Source organism: Plecotus auritus (assembly GCF_963455305.1).
Source record: "Plecotus auritus genome assembly, chromosome: 6".
NCBI classification, from domain to species: domain Eukaryota; kingdom Metazoa; phylum Chordata; class Mammalia; order Chiroptera; family Vespertilionidae; genus Plecotus; species Plecotus auritus.
The window spans coordinates 100,651,240-100,673,317 of NC_137773.1; the positions used below are offsets into that span (position 1 = coordinate 100,651,240).

The 22,078-nt window shown below is 40.5% G+C and overlaps 1 protein-coding gene across 6 annotated transcripts in view; it reads left to right on the forward strand.

The window, feature by feature from the left end:
- The window catches only part of PPP3CC (protein phosphatase 3 catalytic subunit gamma), a 107,031-nt gene that overhangs the window by 18,909 nt on the left and 66,044 nt on the right, over window positions 1-22,078 (forward strand). The window contains exon 1 of one of the 6 annotated variants that reach the window (XM_080675932.1): window positions 982-1,077. The exons of 4 other annotated variants lie outside the window; for them this stretch is intronic. The gene's annotated coding sequence lies outside the window, so the exon portion shown is untranslated. Of the gene's footprint in view, window positions 1-981; window positions 1,078-9,518; window positions 9,697-22,078 lie in introns of those variants that run through there. One more of the 6 variants, XM_080675934.1, reaches the window with a different exon arrangement.

A 22,078-nucleotide genomic window follows, 5' to 3' on the forward strand; every position in this document is an offset into this window, starting at 1 on the left:
TATATATTTTAAAAGATACTGATCTGACGAGACCTTTTGAACTTGTCAGCCTTTAGGGCTGGCTATAAGAGACATTCTTATTAGGCCCATCTATGTCCTCTGCCTATGGACTTCCTTATGTAGATGAATGACCCTCAAGATACTGAATAAGCAGGTAGATGATAGGAATACTGAAAATTAGGTAGAAGCCAAATTTCACTCATGAGCAGTATAATCTGATAAAACTTAAGGTAAGAGGACCCAAATATCACTTTGACCCTGGAGCTCAGAAACCTCACTGTCAGGCAGAGTGCCCTTGAGCAGGTGGAAATCAAGTGGTCTCATATATACACATTTACCAAGTCATGGGTCTCCCCAGAAACAATGAGGTCAGCTGAGTCGTAGTGGAAGTACCAGTTGTTAAATTGTAGGACACCCCAAAACCACCTACCCAAGACCATCAAGGGTTTATTTGTAGTTAAAGAAAAACAGTTAAGTTTAATTTGCTACAAGCAGAGAAAACCAGAGGAATTAGGGATCTTCTCAAAAAGGGTATGCAGTTCAGAAAGGTTACTGATTGGATATTGTTGCTAGAATAGGGACTGTTAGATATTATGGTAGAAGTTTATAATCTGGTCGAGGATTAGTTAGAATTTATAAACTAGATGAGTTGCTAGACCTTGAAATTTTAGTGTTTGATCAGATCTAGTATCTGTGCAGTTACTATTAGTTTGCCTGAAGTCTTATCTTGGAACATATGAATATGAAGGATCTGGTAGTAGAGTTTGAATTTAGGTAGTCTGTGATGCATGTTGTGGTTTGGTTTGGTTCAGTTTATCTGTTTTATGAGTCAGTACAGAAGGTTGTGGCTTTTATTTAGATTCTAAGAGGCAGCTGGTGTTAATTTCTTGTGTATATAAAAGTGTATTTGCAATTATTGAAAGGCCTTAGAAAAATAACTTTGACTTTAAGAATTCTGTATTATTTTTCTACTAGAGGCCTGGTGCACAGATTTCATCCAGGGCGTGTCTGGTCCATCTCACCCAGTCCCAATCAGCCGGACCCCAGCAGCGAAGTTGGAGCATCTTTCCCCTGGTGGTCAGTGGGTGTCATAGTGACTGGTCGAACGAACGGTTGGACACTTAGCATATTAGACTTTTATTATATAAGATTGCTGTGTAAAAAATTACCACAAACAGTATCTTAAAACACCACTGTTTTTCAGCTCACAGTTTCAGTGGCACAAAGTCCAGTACTGGCGTGGACTTTTCTGCTCAAGGCCTCAAAGGTGAAAATCGAAGCGCCACCAAACACTTTTAAAAAAAATGTATTGATTTCAGAAGGAAAGGGAGAGAGAGATAGAAACATCAATGATGAGAGAGAATCATCGATCGGCTGCCTCCTGCACACCCCACACTGGGGATGGAGATTGCAACCCAGGCATGTGCCCTGACCTGGAATTGAACTGTGACCTCCTGGTCCATAGGTCAACGCTCAACCGCTGAGCCATTCTGGCCAGGCCCACCAATCACTTTTCCATCTGGGGGAAGAATCTGCTCATAAGCTCATTCAGGTTGTTGGCAGTTTCTTGTGGTGGTAGGATTGAAGTTCCTATTTTTCTTTTTCTTTTTCTTTTCTGGCTCTCAACCAGGGACACTCCTAGCTTCTAGAGCAGGGGTGGGCAAACTTTTTTACTCGAGGGCCACAATGGGTTCTTAAACTGGACCGGAGGGCCGGAACAAAAGCATGGATGGAGTGTTTGTGTGAACTAATATAAATTCAAAGTAAAGGAGCGGAGGGGAGAGCAAGAGAACCGGATAGAACAGCCAGATCCAGCCCGCGGGCCGTAGTTTGCCCAAGGCTGTTCTAGAGGCTGCTTACACCAGTGGTCAGCAAACTCATTAGTCAACAGAGCCAAATATCAACAGTACAACGATTGAAATTCCTTTTGAGAGCCGAAAACCGACTTCTGCGCATGGGCCACAAAGTTTCAATCGCACTGTACGTGCGCGCCCGCGCGTGGTATTTTGTGGAAGAGCCACACTCAAGGGGCCAAAGAGCCGCATGTGGCTCATGAGCCGCAGTTTGCCAACCACTGGCCTACACCTTTGCTTTGTGGCCCCTTCTGTCTTCAAGCCAACAATGGAGAACTTGCACTTGTGACCCCTCTCATGTTTCAGATCTCTGAACTCTTGCATATCTAACTTCTAGATCTAGATTTAAAGGTCTCCTGTAAGGCCCACCTGGATAATCTCCCTATTTTAAGATCAACTGATTGGGGACCTTAGTTGTGTTTGCAGACTTCCTTCACAGCAATACCTACTTATTGTTTGATGGAATAACTGGGAGAAGGTTTGTGTGGGTCGGGGCATCTACTTCCTGTCTACATAACGTCTTTTTAATGTTTTGAAGCTAAGTCACAGAATTTCCGCTTGTGTTGTCTTAATAACTCTTGGTTATTTTTAAGTGTGACTTAAATTTGAGGTTGAATTTTTTAATATTACTGTCAGTCTTGGATACAGCTCTGCTGATCTGAGAAAAGTCTTATTTATGTATAAAATTGATTAACATAGGGAAAGTTATTGCCATGGAAATCCTTTTTTTTTTTTTTTTTGGCATTGCTTTTTTAAAAATAAAGTTTGTGAAACTTGAAAAAAATTGGAATATAAGGCAAAGCAGAGAGAAACAAAACCAAACCATCTCTGTAGTTCAAATACTCTTGCTTATGCTTTTATCATTTTCTTCTAATTTTTATTGTTTTTTTTCTTTTTTTTTAAGTTTCTTTATTGATTAAGGTGTTACATATGTGTCCTTCTTCCCCCATTAACCCCCTATCCTCCCCACTCATGCCCTCTCCCCCTGTTGTCTGTGTCCATTGGTTAGGCCCATATGCATGCATACAAGTCCTTTGGTTGATCTCTCCCCCTTACTCCCACCCTCCCCTACCTTCCTTCCGAGGATTCATGGTCTGATCAATGTTTCTCTGTCTCTGGAACTGTTTTTGTTCATCAGTTTATGTTGTTCATTATATTCCACAAATGAGTGAGATCATGTGATACTTATCTTTCTCTGACTGGCTTATTTCACTTAGCATAATGCTCTCCAGTTCCATCCATGTTGTTGCAAATGGTAGGAATTCCTTCTTTTTTAGCACAGCGTAGTATTCCATTGTGTAGATGTACCACAGTTTTCTAATCCACTCATCTGCTGATGGGCACTTAGGCTGTTTCCAAATCTTAGCTATGGTAAATTGTGCTGCTATGAACATAGGGGTGCATATATCCTTTCTGATTGATGTTTCTAGCTTCTTGGGATATATTCCTAGAAGTGGTATTACTGGGTCAAATGGGAGTTCCATTTTAGTTTTTTGAGGAAACTCCATACTGTTCTCCACAGTGGCTGCAACAATCTGCATTCCCACCAGCCGTGCACCAGGGTTCCTTTTTCTCCACATCCTCGCCAACATTTGTCATTTATTGATTTGTTGATGATAGCCATTCTGACAGGTGTGAGATGGTACCTCATTGTCGTTTTGATTTGCATCTCTCAGATAATTAGTGACTTTGAGCATGTTTTCATATGTCTCTTGGCCTTCCTTCTGTCTTCTTTTGAAAAGTTTCTATTTAGGTCCGTTGCCCATTTCTTTTTTTTTTTTAAATGCCTTTTTTTTTTTTTTAAATACATTTTATTGATATTTTACAGAGAGGAAGGGAGAGGGATAGAGAGCTAGAAACTTCGATCAGTTGCCTCCTGCACACCTCCCACTGGGGATGTGCCCGCAACCAAGGTACATGCCCTTGACCGGAATCGAACCCGGGACCCTTCAGTCAGCAGGCCGATGCTCTATCCACTGAGCCAAACCGGTTTCAGCAACGGTTGCCCATTTCTTGATTGGGTTGTTTATCTTCCTTTTGTTGAGTTGTATGAGTTCCCTGTAAATGTTGGAGATTAAACCCTTATCAGTGATAACATTGGCAAATATGTTCTCCCATGTAGTGGTCTTTCTTGTTGTTTTGTTGATGGTTTCTTTTGCTGTGCAAAAGCTTTTTATTTTGTTGTAGTCCCATTTGTTTATTTTCTCTTTAGCTTCCATTGCCCTAGGAGCAGTATCAGTGAAGAAGTTCCTCTGGCATATGTCTGAGATTTTGCTGCCTGTGGATTCCTCTAGTATTTTTATGGTTTCCCGTCTTATGTTTAAGTCCTTTATCCATTTTGAGTTTATTTTTGTGTATGGTGTAAGTTGGTGGTCTAGTTGCATTTTTTTTGCATGTATCTGTCCAATTTTCCCAACACCATTTATTGAAGAAACTGTCTTTTTTTAAAAAATATATATATTTTATTGATTTTTTTACAGAGAGGAAGAGAGAGGGATTAAGAGTTAGAAACATCAATGAGAGAGAAACATCGATCAGCTGCCTCCTGCACACCTCCTACTAGGGATGTGCCCGCAACCAAGGTACATGCCCTTGACCGGAATCGAACCTGGGACCTTTCAGTCCGCAGGCCGACGCTCTATCCACTGAGCCAAACCGGTCAGGGCTGAAGAGACTGTCTTGACTCCATTGTATGTTCATGCCTCCTTTGTTGAATATTAATTGGGCATAGTGGTTTGGGTCGATTTCTGGGTTCTCTATTCTATTCCATTGATCTATATGTCTGTTCTGTGCAGTTTTGAGAACAGTGGCTTTGTAATACAGCTTGATATCTGGTATTGAGATCCCACCTACTTTGTTCTTCTTTCTCAGGATTGCTGTGGCTATTCAGGGTCTTTTTTTATTCCAGATGAATTTTTGGAGAGTTCGTTCTAGGTCTGTGAAATATGCCGTTGGTATTTTAATGGGGATTGCATTGAATCTATAGATTGCTTTGGGTAGAATGGACATTTTGATGATGTTGATTCTACCAATCCATAAACACGGTGTGTTCTTCCATCTGTTTATATCTTCCTCTATCTCTTTTTTCAGTGTCCTGTAGTTTTTTGCATATAGGTCTTTTACCTCTTTAGTTAAGTTTATTCCTAGGTATCTTAACTTTTTTGGTACAATGGTAAATGGGATTGCTTTTTTAGTCTCTCTTTCTGTAAGTTCACTATTGGTGTATAGAAATGCCATAGATTTCTTGGCATTAATTTTGTATCCTGCTACATTGCCGAATTCATTTATTAAGTCTAATAATTTTTTAAAAATATATTTTATTGATTTTTCACAGAGAGGAAGGGAGAGGGATAGAGAGTTAGAAACATCGATGAGAGAGAGACATCGATCAGCTGCCTCCTGCACACCCTCCACTGGGGATGTGCCCGCAACCCAGGTACATGCCCTTGACCGGAATCGAACCTGGGACCCTTCAGTCCGCAGGCCGACGCTCTATCCACTGAGCCAAACTGGTTAGGGCAAGTCTAATAATTTTTGATGGAGTCTTTAGCGTTTTCTATGTACAGTATCATGTAATCTGCGAATAAGGACAGTTTTACTTCTTCTTTTCCAATTTGGATACCTTTTATTCCTCCTTCTTGTCTGATAGCAATGGCTAGTACTTCCAGTACTATGTCGAACAGGAGTGATGAGAGAGGGCATCCCTGTCTTGTTCCTGTTCTGAGGGGAAATGGTTTTAGTTTTTGTCCATTGAGTGTGATGCTGGCTGTGGGTTTATCATATATAGCTTTTATTATGTTGAGGTATGATCCTTCTATTCCCACCTTGCTGAGAGTTTTTATCAAGAAAGGGTGTTGGATTGTGTCAAATGCTTTTTCTGCATCAATTGATATGACTGTGATTTTCCCCCCTCAATTTGTTTATGTGATGTATCACGTTTATTGATTTGCAGATATTGTACCATCCTTGCATCCCTGGTATAAATCCTGCTTGGTCATGGTGTATGATCTTTCTGATGTAGTGCTGGATCCGATTTGCTAGGATTTTGTTGAGGATTTTGGCATCTATGTTCATGAGGGATATTGGCCTGTAATTCTCTTTCATTGTGTTGTCTTTATCTGATTTTGGTATTAGGGTGATGCTGGCTTCAATGAATGAGTTTGGAATTGTTCCTTCCTCTTGAATTTTTTGGAATAGTCTGAGGAGGATAGGTTTTAGTTCTTCCTTGAATGTTTGGTATAACTCTCCTGTGAAGCCGTCTGTGCCCGGGCTTTTGTTTGTTGGAAGCTTTTTGATGACTGCTTCAATTTCTTCCATAGTTATTGGCTTATTGATATTTTTAGAATCTTCCTGATTGAGTTTTGGAAGGTTGTATTTTTCTAGGAATATGTCCATTTCCTCCAGGTTGTCTAGTTTGTTGGAATAGTGTTGTTCATAATATTTTTTAACAATCCTTTGTATTTCTGTGGGGTCTGTTGTTCCAATTTTTATTGTTCATTTAAAAGAACATCATTATGATTATGTAGTATGTGAAATAATTACTTCTTAAATGTATTTTTAAATATATTCTTAAATATATATAAAATATGGCTTCTGAAATATATTTTTTGTATCATAAAAGTAATATATGGTCATTGGAGAAAGTTGAAAACAGAAAATTAGGAGGAATAAAATAATTTGGAATCTTGTTACCTGGAACTAATACTTAATTTTATTTCCTTACTGTCTTTTCTAATACATTACTTAGATACAGTTTAGACCATATTGTATGGATTTATTTTTAACTAGAGTTAACACTGAAACACTTGTAGATTTAAAATAAGAATTAGGCTTCTGCACAGCAAAAGAAACCATCAACAGAACAACAAGAAAGCCCACTGCATGGGAGAACATATTTGCCAATGCTATTTCAGATAAGGGTTTAAGCTCCAAAATTTACAGAGAACTCATACAACTTAACAAAAGGAAGATAAACAATCCAGTCAAAAAATGAGCAAAGGAACTAAATAGACACTTTTCAAAAGAGGACATACAGGAGGCTGAGACATATGAAAACATGCTCAAAGTCACTAATCATCCGAGAGATGCAAATCAAAACAACAATGAGATACCATCTCACACCTGTCAGAATGGCTATCATCAACAAATCAACAAACGACAAAAGCTGGCGAGGATGTGTAGAAAAAGGAACCCTTGTGCATTGCTGGTGGGAATGCAGACTGTGGTGCAGCCACTGTGGAGAACAGTATGGAGTTTCCTCAAAAAACTAAAAATGGAACTCCCATTTGACCCAGTATATCCCAAGAAACTAGAAACACCAATTAGAGAGGATATATGCACCCCTATGTTCATAGAAGCACAATTTACAATAGCTAAGATTTGGAAATAGCCCAAGTGTCCATCAGCAGATGAGTGGATTAGAAAACTGTGGTACATCTACACAATGGAATACTACACTGCTATTAAAAAAAGGAACTTTTACTATTTGCAACAGCATGGATGGAACTGGAGAGAATTATGCTAAGTGAAATAAGCCAGTCAGAGAAAGATAACTATCACATGATTGCACTCATATGTGGGATATACTAATCAACATAAACTGATGAACAAAAAAAGATCCAGAGACAAATGGCAGGGGTGGGGGGTTAGAGATCAACCAAAGGACTTGTGTGCATCCATATTAGTGTAACCAATGGACACAGACACTGAGGTGGTGGGGGTGGAGGTGGGAGTGGTGTGTGTGGGGGGTCAATCAGGGAAAAAGGAGATGTATATAAAACTTCAGACAATTAAAAAATAATCCTATATAATAAAAGCCTAATATCTTAAGTGTCTGGTCAGCCATTCAACAAATCAAAGCGTAATATGCTAATGATATGCTAAGGCTGCTCAACCACTAGCTATGAAATGCACTGACCACCAGGGGGCAGGTAGTTGACCAGTAGGTTAGCTTGCTGCTGGGGTCCAGCCAGTTGTGACTGAGTGAGATGGGCCAGACACGCCTTGAAGCCCTCCGTGGTCTCTCCCCGGCTGGCCAACCTCCCACGTCTCTCCCCAGCCCCAATCGTGTACCGGTGGGGTCTCTTGGCCTGGCCTGCACCCTCTCACAATCCAGGACCCCTCGGGGGATGTCAGCCAATTTCGGCCTGATCCCGCAGGCCAAGCCGAGGGACTCCACTGGTGCACGAATTTGTGCACTGGGCCTCTAGTAATAATAAAAATAAATTAAAAAAATAAGAGTTAGCCCTGGCTTGTGTGGCTCAGTTGGTTGGGCGTCATCCTGTGCACTGAAAGGTTGCTGGTTCCATTCCAGGTCAGGGCACCTGCTGGAGTTACAAGCTAGATCTCTGAATGGGGGGCATGCAGGAGGCATTTGATCAGTGTTTTACTCTCACATCAATGTTTCTATCTCCCTCTCCTTCCCTCTCTCTCTAAAAATCAATATAAAATTTTTTTATTGTCTAAAGTTTTACATATAATAAAAAATATTTTAAAAATAAATAAAAATAAGTTATTTTGACATATTATCACCTAGTAGTTTTTTGTATCTTAACCTTTAAAAATGATTTCATTGATTCTATGTGAATTTGTTTTAGATTATAAATGTGCCTTTTATTTTTAAATTTTTACATATGTATGTATGTGTGTATGTATATATATGTATGTATGACATATATGTAGGTTATAATCAATACTGAATGAAATAGTAAAAAAAAGAAAAAGAAAAAGAGAAAGAACTCCATTGTCTGTCTAAATTGATTAATTCCCTGACAGCTGAATTTTTACTGTACCTTGTATATTATTATCATTGATGGACTAAGGACATCAGTGTTTCCATTGGCTCCCTTTACCTTTTGCTCCTGGAGACAAGACACCCATGGTTCTGGCATCCCTATGGGAAACAGCAGCTCAGGAGAAGAAAATGCTTTGAAGAGAAGTCTTAAAAGAACTTGAAAAGTAAAACAGAGCCATGTGCCCCCCCCTCACCTCTTCTGGCTTCTTATCCTATATAATAAAAGCCTAATATGCAAATCGACTGAACGACGGAATTACGGGTCAGTGGGGGCTGGGGCCAGCGAGTGGGCAGTGGTAGGCCAGTCAAGGCAGGTGCCAGCAGGCAGAGGGAAGGGACAGTGATCGGGGAGGAGTGGGCGACTGTGACTGGCAGTGGCGGAGGGGCGATTGGGGGGCGGGGCTGTCTGCTCACCGGCTGGAGCCATCCCCCAATGGCCCTGCCAGTCACCTTCCACAGAGGGAGGCCACCAGCAGTGGCGGCCCTGCAATGGGGGGCAGGGCTGGCCGCTTGCAGCTGGTGCTGGCTCCTGATTGGCCTGCGGGTCACCTCTTGGAGGGAGGCCAGACTGTGGCTGTCAGTGGGACATCTCCCGAGGGCTCCTGGTCTGTGAGAGGGTGCAGGCCAGGCTGAGGGGCCCGCCTACCCCCGAGTGCATGAATTTTAATGAACTGGGCCTCTAGTACTAACTATAATGCCAAAATATCTCAATTGAAGACTGATATTGGACCTCATTGCAGTAGTATTTTCCTGCTGAAACATTGATAGACTGGACTCTCTCACTCTGAATTTTTAAAGAATACAGAAAATTACTATTGGAGTTACTTGTTAATGAAACTTGTTTTATTATTTACTGTACTTCTGCTTTTCAGGAAAGAAGGAAGGTAAGGAAAAGTTTCATATTTTTCCTTGAAAAATGTCTAAAATGTGATTTGGATGTGCTCATCAACCATCTCAAAAGAGATTGTTTTAACAGTGGGATGAAAAACATTCTAGAAACACATTTCCTAGGATTGGGAAGAAACTGAAATAGAAGATGTGCACCTGAGTGTAAGTTTGATCTCTGAGCTACATAATCTTTCTGAAATTACCGTGGACTTCTGAGTCTAGGGTTTAAAGTGAATAAAGGTAGACTTGAAAATCTTTGATACCATGACTTCTGTAGTTTTTTCTTAATATTACTTCAACTCTGGCTGTGTTCAGCTAGACTTAAAGGTTTTTGCATTAAAATGTGTGTTTTTTAAATTGAAGTATAGTATACAAAAGTGCACAAATTCTAAATGTATAGCTTGGTGAATTTTCACAAAGGGAACATACTTGTATAACCAGCATCCAAATCAAGGAATAGAACATTAAAGTATTGAGGTATTTTTGTTCAAAAAAACTATGTTGGTGATATATTTTGTAGTCCCTTTGATTCTGTCAATATCTTTCTATGACCTTCACACATAATATAGATTATTTGCCTGTACAAAATTTACAAGTCACAACCTTTTCTCCTTAGAGATCTATACATATTAAAATTTTAATATCTAATCTAATAAAAGGGTAATATCCAAATTAACTGTCACTCCAGCACACTAGATGGCCGCCCCCATGTGGTCAAAGATGGCCAGCAGGGGAGGGCAGTTGCGGGCGATCAGGCCTGCAAGGGAGGGCAGTTGGGGGAGACCAGGCCAGCAGGGGATGGCAGTTAGGGATAAGCTGGCCTGCAGGGGAGGGCAGCTGGTGGGGGGGGACCAGGCCTGCAGGAGAGGACAGTTGGGAGGGACCAGACCTGCAGGGGAGGGCAGTTGGGGGCAACCAGGCCTGTAGGGGAGGACAGTTGGGTGCGACCAGGTGGACAGAGGAGGGCAATTAGGGGCAACCTGGCCTGCAGGGGAGGGCAGTTGGGGGCAACCAGGCCTGCAGGGGAGGACAGTTGGGGGCGACCAGGTGGGCAGGGGAGGGCAGGTAGGGGTGACTAAACTGGCAGGGGAGGGCAGTTAGGGGCAATCGGGCCGGCAGGGGAGCAGTTAGGCATCCATCAGGCTGGCAAGGAGTGGTTAGGGGGTGATCAGGCTGGCAGGCAGGAGCAGTTAGGGGCAACCAGGCAGGCAGGCAGGCAAGTGGTTGGGAGCCAGCAGTCCTGGATTGTGAGAGGGATGTCCCAGATTGGAGAGGGTGCAGGCTGGGCTGAGGGACACCGCCCCATGCATGAATTTCATGCATCAGGCCTCTAGTTTCAGAATAAAAGCTGTAGAGCATTGTGATTTAAATTTCTTTTTTATCCTTGTAATTCAGGATTTTTTTCCCCAAGAATGTGCCATTTGATTAGCTTTCCTTGGAATGCAGCAATCCAATTTAATTACTTTAAGCAAACCTTTCTAGCTCAGAAAAATTTCCTAATTTATATTGAGTATTTTTCTTGTCATATTGGTTCTAGTTTATTTCTTCAGGATTTGATTCTTATTTTGGCTTTCCATCCTCTATTCTCTGTATGTCACTCATTGTCTCTTATTACTTTCATATTTGTCCTTTTCTTTTGCATTCTAAAAGTTTCTCTAGTTTGTCTTCCATATTACATAGTTCATTTTTTAGCAGTTTATTTTCTGCTCTTTGCTCTCTCCCAGCAATTCTTTATTTTCTAAATCATTCCTCTTTTCATTTTATCATTGCCTCTGTTCCCATTACATAGAGCTATGTTGTCTTGTTTTTGTTAGATTCATAAACATGTCTTCTGGATCTTTCATTTTTAGTGCTTTGCTCTTTCATTGAATCTTTGGGATGGTATTCTTTTCTCCTTGCCATGCAGAATTTTTGTCTTTTTTTTTTTTTTTAAACCGATGACCCCAAGAGCCTATTTAGTGGTTGGCACATAGTAAGTGCTCTATAAATATTGAATGAAGTGAGTTATGCCTGGCCTGAGATCACTCAACGCCTGGCTCAGCTGGAATTATTGACTAGAGCACCTTCTGTCCTGGAGAACAAGCATTTCAGGAGACCAAGGCAGAAGCTGAAAGTCACTTCTGCTGAAATTTATTGGTTAAAGCAAGTCACTAAGGCTAGCTTGGATTCTAGGGGAGAGGAATTAGACACCACTTCTTGATAGGGGAGGGGCACATTGCAGAAGAGTACATGGAGTGGAAAATATTGTTGCAGCCAATTTTCAAAAATAAAATCTGCTACAGACATTGTAATAGTAAAATAGGGGTTTTCCAAAAATTGGAGATTGGTTAAATAAATTATGATATAAGTAATCTACCTATGAGGAAGTAGTTTATGATTTTTACAGGTATCTATCTATTCATACATTGATATTTATCTTGATCAAAACTCTATTACTAGCACATAGAACAGTGCCTAACACATAGTTACAGTTTTCAGTAAAATTACTTGAATGAATTTCTTGAAGATACTACTTGATGAGATATTATCAATCATTTACAGTTTTTATGGTGAGAACTTTCATTTTGTTCCCTTATTTTCATACTAGAGGCCCAGTGCATGAAATTTGTGCACTGGGTGGGAGGGTTGGTCCCTCAGCCCGACCTGTGTCCTCTCTCAGTCCGGGAGCCCTTGGGGGATGTAAGCTGGCAGTCAGACATCTTTAGCACTGCCGCAGAGGCGGGAGAGGCTCCAACCACCGCTGCTGTGCTCACCAGCCGTGAGCCTGGCTTCTGCCTGAGCAGAGCTCCCCCTGTGGGAGCACACTGACCACTAGAGGGCAGCTTCTGCGTTGAGCATCTGCCCTGGTGTTCAGTGCATGTCATAGCGACCAGTTGTTCTACAGTTCGATCTATTTGCATATTAGCCTTTTATTATATAGGATATATTTTAGTTAGAAGTTAAGAGCTATAATAATCAGTAGTTACTATTAATTTTCCAATGGAAACTACACTTTATTTTGAATCAAATATTTCTAAAATATATGCTTTAGATTAATAGTTTATTTTTGCATTCTTATCCCTTCTTTTTATTTAGTAGGAGAAATCATGAGTTCTTGTTTTGTTTTGACAACTGGCAAAACAGAAAATACTTAATATATACAGCTTCTATTGTGGCATCCTAAATTATTTTGAAACGTTGGAGAATAATCTACTTTAACGTTTTTCCTGTAGTAAGTTAGTAGATATTATTTTATAATAGCTTGGAAAATATAGAATGGCCCATTTAAAATGGGCTCTGATTTAAAGGTATTCTTAGAGGCATTGATGAATTGGCTTTTGTTCCTTCTAAATAAAGAAAACATTGACAGATTCTATTTTCAAGAAATGGCCACAGCATTATTTCTAGTCTCATATGCTCTCACAGAATTTTGCCAGTCTGCATCAATAGGTGGAATCTATTTCCTCTTCCCTTGAACGGGGGCAGGTTTGTGATTGCTCCAACCAATAGAGTGTGGTGGAAATGATGCAGTGTGACTTCTGAGGCTACAATATAAATAGGATACAGGTTTCTCTGGCTTTCTCTTAAGATACATGTCCTTGGAACTCAGTCACTATGGTGGGAGGAAGCTCAGTCACATGAGGAGGCCACACATAGATGTTCTCATCTGAAACCTGAGCTAAGACTCAGCCTACAGCCGCATTAACCCCTAGACAAGTGAGTGAGTGGGCTTTCAGATAATCCCAGGCACTGGCTGTCGTGTGTCCAGGGGAGACCCAAGACATCATGGAGCAGAGAAAAGCCAGCCCCACCATTTCTACTATCTGAATTTATGGTCCAAAGAACCTGTGAGAGATAATTGTTATTGTTTTAAGCCATTGAGTTTTGGGTTAATTTGTTATATAGCAATATATAACTAATAAATAAAAGGTCTCGAAATCTATCATAGAGAAATAATCAGATTTGGACAAAGACATAAGAATGTTCACTGTAGTATAATTTATAGTAGTAAATAAAAATTTTAAAAATAGTCTAACCAACCCAGCCAGTGTGGCTCAGTTGGAGCATTGTCTCATATACCAAAAGGGTTGTGAGTTCTATTCCCAGTGGGGGCACATACCTAGTTTGCAGGTTCTGTCCCCAGTTGGGGTGTGTGCAGGAGGCAAACAATTGATGTTTCTCTCACATCAATATTTCTCTCTCCCTTTCCTCCTTTCCCTCTCTCTCTAAAAATCAATAAAAATTAAAAACGAATCTAACCATTCAATTGTAAGAAAACAAATTATGGTGGTTCCATCATTTCCCTAAAGAAATTAGTTTCTCTATTTTCAAAAAGAAAGTAAACAATTGCTATACAGTCAGTTCTGTTCTAATGATTGTAAAAAACTCATTGAATTGTATGTTTATGTAAATAAAGATGATTACGGAAAAAAAAGTATCTGGTAAAGGACAGATACCCAGAATATATAAGAACTTTACTGGTCATCAGTCAATGAAAAAAATATATGAAATAAATTTTTATTTAAGAAAATTTTTATTGGAGAGAAAGAGAGAGAAAAACATTGATGTGAAAGAGACACATTGATTGGTTGCCTCCTGCACATGCCCCAACTGGGGCCAGCGATTAGACCTGCCACGCAGATATACTCCCTTGACCAGGAATCGAACCTGAGACCCTTTAGTACACAGGCCTACACTCTTACCATACTGGATAGGGCAACAGACCAATATTCTTGATGCATATAGATGCAAAAATTCTCAACAAAGTATTAGCAAGCCTAATTCAACAGTACATTAAAAGGATCATTCACCATGTTTATCCCTGGAATGTAAGGATGGTTCAGCATACAAATACCTATATATATAAAAGCCCAGCAACCAGAACGATGTAACGACCAGAATGACCAGAATGACTGGTGGCTATGATGTGCACTGCGGCAGCCAACCAGCCTGATCAGGGCATTGATCAGCCCAGCCCTCGATCTCCCACCCCACCCCGATTGGGGGCGGGGCCTGCCAGCCAACTGCCCACAGCCCCTTTCCCCTACCAGCCCGGCCTGATGGGTCCTCATTGGGGCTGGCTGGCTGGACCCCATCCATGCACGAATTTGTGCACCGGGCCTCTAGTCAATAAATATGATGCACCACATTAATATACTGTAAGATAAAAATCATATAATCATCTCAATAGATGCAGAAAAAGCATTTAACAACATCCTTTCATGATAAAGTCAGTCAACAGACTAGGTATAGAAGCAATGTAACTCAACAAACAAATGGCCATATATAACAGGCCCACGTACTCAACAATGAAAAACTGGAAGCTTGCCCTAGCTGGTTTGGCTCAGTGGATAGATCATCAACCTGTGGACTGAAGGGTCCCAGGTTTGATTCCAATCAAGGTCATATGCCCGTGACACATTGGTTGGTTGCCTCCTACATTCACCCCAACCAGTAGATGGAAGTCACAACCTGGATATGTGCCTTAACTGGGAATCAAACCCGCCACCTTTTAGCCATGCTAGTCAGGCCAGATGATATCTATATATATATATAAAAGACTAAGCAACTTTTCAGTCGTTTGACCGGTAGGTATGATGTGCAGTGACCACCAGGGGGCAGACACTCAATGCACAGGCATGGAAACATGGAACAGACTGATGAATCTCAGAGGGAAGGGGGAGGGCGGGAAGAGATTAACCAAAGATCTTATATGCAAACTAGAGGCCTGGTGCACAGATTTGTGCACTGGTGGGGTCCCTCAGCCTGGCCTGCAGGGATTGGGCCAAAACCAGCAATCTGACATCTCCCGAGGAGTCCCGGATGCCCCACCGTGCACCAGGCCTCTAGTATTTTTACATACAGAAAATCCTAAAGACTTCACTGAACAACTGCTAGAACTAATCAATGAATTCAGTATAATTTCAGGATACAAAATCAACATTCAGAAATCAGTTTGTACACTAACAAAAAATATTTGAAAAATAAAACAGTCCATTTACAATAGCATCAAAAACAATAAAATACTTAGCAATAAATATAACTCTAAGGAGGTGAAATATCTGTATACTGAAAACTAAAAGATTTTTTTTCCTTTTTAAAAAAATTATCTTTATTGTTGAAAGTATCACAGATGTCCCCTTTTCCCCCTCCACCAATCCCTGCCCCAAAACTATAAGATTTGATTAAAGAAATTGAAGAAGACACAAATAGAAAGATACCCTGTGTTCAGAAGAGTTAATGTTACTAAAATGATCATACTACCCAAAGCCATCTATAGATTCAGTGCAATCCCTATCAAAACTTCAATGGTGTTTTTCAAGGAAATAGAAATAAACAATTGTAAAATTTGTATGGAATCACAAAAGACTCTGAAAAGCCAAAGCAGTCCTGAGAAAGAAGAACAAAGCTGGAGGCATCACACTTCCTGATTTTAAACTGTACTATAAACCTATGGTAATCAAAATGTAATGGTACAGCCCTAACCGGTTTGGCTCAGTGGATAGCATGTCGGTCTGCGGACTGAAGGGTCCCAGGTTCGATTCTGGTCAAGGGCATGTACCTTGGTTGCGGGCACATCCCCAGTAGGGGGTGTGCAGGAGGCAGCTGATCGATGTTTCTCTCTCATTGATGTTTCTAACTCTCTATCCCTCTCCCTTCCTCTCTGTAAAAAATCAATAAAATATATTTTTTAAAAATGTAATGGTACTGGCATAAAAATGGGCATACAGACCAATGGAACAATCAAACATCTAGAAATTAACCTTCTATATACAGTCAACTAATATTTGACAAGGGAGCCAAGAATATTCAGTGGGGAAAGGATAGTCTCTCGGATAAATGGTGCTGAGAAAACAGGATAACCACATGCAGAAGAATGAAATTAGACTCCTATCTTAAACCACTCAAAAATAAACTCAAAATGGGTTAAAGTCTTAAACATAAGGCCTGAAACCCTGAAATTCATAAAGGAAACAGGAAAAGCTCCTTGATGTTGGTCTTGGCAATCATTCATATATATATATATATCCAAAAGCATAAGAAACAAAGGCAAAAATAAGTGGGACTATATCATACTCAAGCCCGGCTGGCATGGGTCAGTGGTTGAGCATCGACTTATGAATCTGGAGGTCATGGCTCGATTCCCCGTCAGGGCACATACCCTGATTGTGGGCTTGATCCTCAGTGGGGGGCCTGCAGGAGGTAGCCGATCAATGATTTTCTCTCATCATTGATGTTTCTATCTCTCTCTCCCACTCCCTTCCTCTCTGAGATCAATTAATAAAATATATTTTTAAAACGTTTTTAAAAAGTGATTAAAACAATAAAAATAAAGTTTAAGAAAAGAAATAAAGGCCCTGGACATTGTGGCTTGGTTGGAGCATTGTCCTGTGTACTGAGGGGTTGCAGGTTTGATTCCGGTTAGGGCAAATATTCAGGTTGCCTGTTTGATCCCTAGTTGGGGCAAGTGCAGGAGGCATACAATATTTCTCATCAATCTTTCTCTCTCCCTCTCCCTTCCTCTCTCTCTCTAAAATCAATAAAAACATAACCTCAGGCAACAATTAAGAAATTATAAAAGAATTTTTAAAGACCATAAAAAAAGAAAAGGTAACTTTGCTATAAACCAAAAAAAACCACCCCAAAACCAAAAAATTTTTGCACAGCAAAAGAAAGTCAACAAAATTAAAAGGCAACCTACAAAATGGGAGACTATTTACAAATTATATATCTGATAAGGGTTAATACAAAAAATGTATAATAGTACTAAACTCATGCAACTCCACAGCAAGAAAAACCTCCAACAATTCAATTATAGGCACACGAATTGAATAGAGATTTTCCCAAAGAAGATATACGAATAACCAACAGGGACTGGAAAAGGTGCTCTACATCACTAATCAGGGAACTGCAAATTAAAACCACAGCAATATATCTTCTCACACCTGTTAGAATGTCATAAAAAAGCAAGAGAATGTATTGGCAAGAGTGTGGAGAAAAGGGAACCCTCCTTGATGCAGACACTATGGAAAACGGTATGGAGGTTCTGCAAAAAATTAAAAATAGAACTGCCATATGATGGTTCAACAATTCCACTTCTGAGTATAAATACAACTTTACAAATGGAATACTTAAAGCAGCAACATACAACCACAGAAGTGAAGAAGGGGAAACTTAGTGTGTGTGATGGTGAGTGGTTTATTTGTAATTCGAAAGGATGCAAGAAACAACCTTTATGTTACAGTTCAGATACTTCATAGTTTAAAGCATGAAGATATTAGAAGTTAAACTTCAGTTTGTTCATCTGCCTGCAGAATCTAAGTGTTTAGGTTGTATTTTTTATTCGTGAAATCTTGTGTGACGTTAAAGGTAGTTAGAAATGAACTTGTCAGAGATTTGGGTTCTTAGAACAAGGTTATCATTTATTGTGAGGTGAGTAGTGAAGTCAGTTGAACATCATCTTTTGTGTCCATTAGATTTATTAAAATCTCCAAACTTGGGCTTGAAGATGTGTATCTAAGTTTTGACTTTGGTCTTTTACTTGAAGTCCATATTTATCCAAACCAGTGTTGCTAAAGTGTGGTCTGTGCACTAGTGTCAAGTCCATCCATCAATTGTTATTAACTGCAATAAGTACAGAACTTGAGCATTTTTATTTATTTATTTATTTATTTGATTTAATCTTTATTCAGATTATTACAATTGCTCCTCTTTTCCCCCCCCATAGCTCCCCTCCACCAGGTTCCCACCCCACCCTCTGCCCTTACCTCCCTTCCACTGTCCTCATCCATAGGAGTACGATTTTTGTCCAGTCTCTTCCCGCACCCCCCACACCACTTTCCCCCCCCCGAGAATTGTCAGTCCACTCCCTTTCTATGCCCCTGATTCTATTATATTCACCAGTTTATTCTGTTCATCAGATTTTTTATTCACTTGATTTTTAGATTCACTTGTTGATAGACATGTATTTGTTGTTCATAATTTTTATCTTTACCTTTTTCTTCTTCTTCCTCTTCTTAAATAATACCTTTCAGCATTTCATATAATACTGGTTTGGTGGTGATGAACTCCTTTAGCTTTTTCTTTCTTTTTTTTTTTTATATATTTTATTGATTTCTTACAGAGAGGAAAGGGAGAGGATAGATAGTTAGAAACATCGATGAGAGAGAAACATCGATCAGCTGCCTCCTGCACACCTCCCACTGGGGATGTGCCTGCAACCCAGGTACATGCCCTTGACCGGAATCGAACCCGGGACCCTTCAGTCCACAGGCCGACGCTCTATCCATTGAGCCAAACCGGTCAGGGCTCCTTTAGCTTTTTCTTATCTGTGAAGCTCTTTATCTGACCTTCCATTCTGGATGATAGCTTTGCTGGGTAGAGTAAGCTTGGTTGTAGGTTCTTGCTATTCATCACTTTGAATATTTCTTGCCACTCCCGCCTGGCCTGCATAGTTTCTGTTGAGAAATCAGCTGACAGTCGTATGGGTGCTCCCTTGTAGGTAATTAACTGTTTTTCTCTTGCTGCTTTTAATATTCTCTCCTTGTCTTTTGCTCTTGGCATTTTCATTATGATGTGTCTTGGTGTGATCCTCTTTGGATTCCTTTTGCTTGGGGTTCTGTGGGCTTCCTGGACTTGTAAGTCTATTTCTTTCATCAGGTGGGGGAAGTTTTCGGTCATTATTTCTTCAAATAGGTTTTCAGTATCTTGCTGTCTCTCTTTTTCTGGCACCCCATAATGCGGATGTTGGTACGCTTGAGGTTGTCCCAGAGGCTCCTTACACTATCTTCAAGTTTTTGGATTCTTTTTTCTTTTTGCTTTTCCAGTTGAGTGTTTTTTGCTTCTTTGTATTTCAAATCTTTGACTTGATTCTTGCGGTCCTCTAGTCTGCTGTTAGGTCTCTGTATAATATTTTTTATTTCAGCCAGTGTATGTTTAATTTCTAGTTGGTCCTTTTTCATATCCTTGAGGGTCTCGCTAAATTTATCGGCCTTTTCTAGGAAATTCTTGAAAAACCTTATAACTGTGGTTTTGAACTCTATATCCAGTCGTTTGCTTTCCTCCATTTCTTTCTTTTGTGATCTGTTTCTTTGTCTCCGCATTTTCGCTGCTTCCCTGAGTTGGTAGAGTAGCTTTGTGTGGTAGGTATCCTATAGGGCACAGTGGCTCAGCCTCACCCAGTTACCTGAGGTGGACACTTTTGGTGCACCCCTTTGTGGACTGTGTGCTTAGCCTTGTTGTAGTTAAGTCTTGATTATTGTTGATATCACTGGGAGGAATTGACCTCCAAGCCAACTGGCTGTGAGGATCAGCTGTGTCTATGCTGGGAGAACTTCTGTGCTGGAGACACCCTTATGAGACAAGACTTGCAAAATTGCAAAAGCCTCTGTGCTCAGCTTGGATGGGGCGGAGTCTCAGGGCAGACCAGACAGCGTTGGCTTCCCTATGAGGCCCCTGGGTCTCAGTGTCCCTTGGTAATCGCTGCAAGCACCTCTGAGAGAAAGCCGCCCTTGATTTTTGCCTGCTGCCAGACAGTCCAGTTTCTCCCTGAATGAGTCTGGGTTCCCAGAAACTCTCCCAGAACTGGAGTTCAGCGCAGTCGGGAGCTTCCATCTCCCTCCCACTTTAGAAAGCCAGCCACACACTCAGCTGCCTGTGCACTCAGCCACCCGTCCTCTCCGTGGGCGTGTGTCTCTGTACCTCAGCCTTTTGCAGCTCCTCTGAGTCTCAGTGTGCTTTCCTCTTTCCCTCTAGTTGTAGAATTTCCATTCAGCCAGCTTTCCTGTGGTTCTGGATGTTGTCCGTTTTGTCTTTTAGTTGTAGTTTTGATATTGTTGTGTGAGGCAGCAGTTTAGGTGTTTACCTATGCCCGCCATCTTGGTTTCTCCTCAGAACTTGAGCATTTAAAAGCTTTATAGGAATTTGACATTGGCAAATCTATGCATGTGATCATTTTTCTATTAATTTATTCTTATTGCATATTACAAAGCTTTTAATAGATTGGGAGTGGGGAAGAATTTCTATAGATAGTTTACAAAGCACTTCTCTAGATCCTGTACTGGATCCCCAGAAGTTCTCATTACACAAGTCTGAGAATCTACGTTTTAAACAAATACCCCTGTTGATTCTAATAAATGTTGATCCTGGATAGGTCATTAAAAACTGGATACTTGAGCCCTACCTGGTTTTCCTCAGTTGTTAGAGCATCGCCTGCGGACTGAAGGGTTGAGGGTTTGAATCCAATCAAGGGCACATACAATGGTTGCAGGCTCGATTCCCCCAGAGCCATGTGCAGGAGACGACCAGTGATGTGTCTCTCTCACGTTGATTTTCTCTCTCTCTCTCTCTCTCTCTCTCTCTCTCTCTCTCTCCCCCCCCCCCCTTCCCTTCCATACTCTAAAAAAAATCCTTGGTGAGGATTATTAACAAAACAAAAACAAAAACAGGATACTTGAGAGTAAAGGGGGGGGGGCAAAATAAATAAACTGGGAATCTCACAAAAGGCATACATGGACATATGGTCACTCTGTATCTGGGGGTTTATTTATTTACTTATTCATTTATTTTAAAATATTTTTTATTGGTTTCAGAGAGGAAGGGAGAGGGAGACACAGAAACATCAATGATGAGAGAAAATTTTGGACCAGCTGCCTCCTGCATGCTCCCCACTGGGGAGAGCCCGCAACCTGGATATGTGCCCTGACTGGTAATAGAACCGTTCATAGGTCAACACTCAACCACTGAGCTGTGCCGGCAAGGCTGGGGCTTTTTTTTATTTTTTAATTGAGATTTAAAGTTTTATTGGAAAGTTTCTGCTATTTCCTTTCATGACCAAATTTCCTTTAGTCTTTTCAGGACTGTGGCTGTTTCCACTCTTCTATGAATCAGCCTCAACTATAGTGCTCATAGAACTATCTAATAAAAGAAGGGAGATAGAATTTAGAGACATAAGCAGATGGAAGAACATACCATGTTCATGGATTGGTAGAATCAACATCATTAAAATGTCCATTCTACTAAAAATCTATAGATTTAATGCACTCCCCATTAAAATACCACCGGCATATTTCACAGACCTATAACAAACTCTTCAAAAATTCATCTGGAATAAAAAAAGATCCCAAATAGCTGCAGCAATCCTGAGAAAGAAGAACAAAGTAGAAGGGATCTCAATACCAGATATCTAGCCATATTACAAAGCCACTATTCTCAAAACTGCCTGGTACTGACACAAGAACAGACATACAGATCAATGGAATAGAATAGAGAACCCAGAAATCAACTCTACCACTATCCTCAATATTTGACAAAGGAGGCAAGAATATACAATGGAGTCAAGACAGTCTCTTCAATAAATGGTGTTGGGAAAATTGGACAGATACATGCAAAAAAATGGAACTAGACCACCAACTTACACCATACACAAAAATAAGCTCAAAATGGATAAAGGACTTAAACATAAGACGGGAAACCATAAAAATATTAGAGGAATCCACAGGCAGCAAAATCTCAGACATATGCCGAAGCAATATCTTCACTGATACAGCTCCTAGGGCAATGGAAA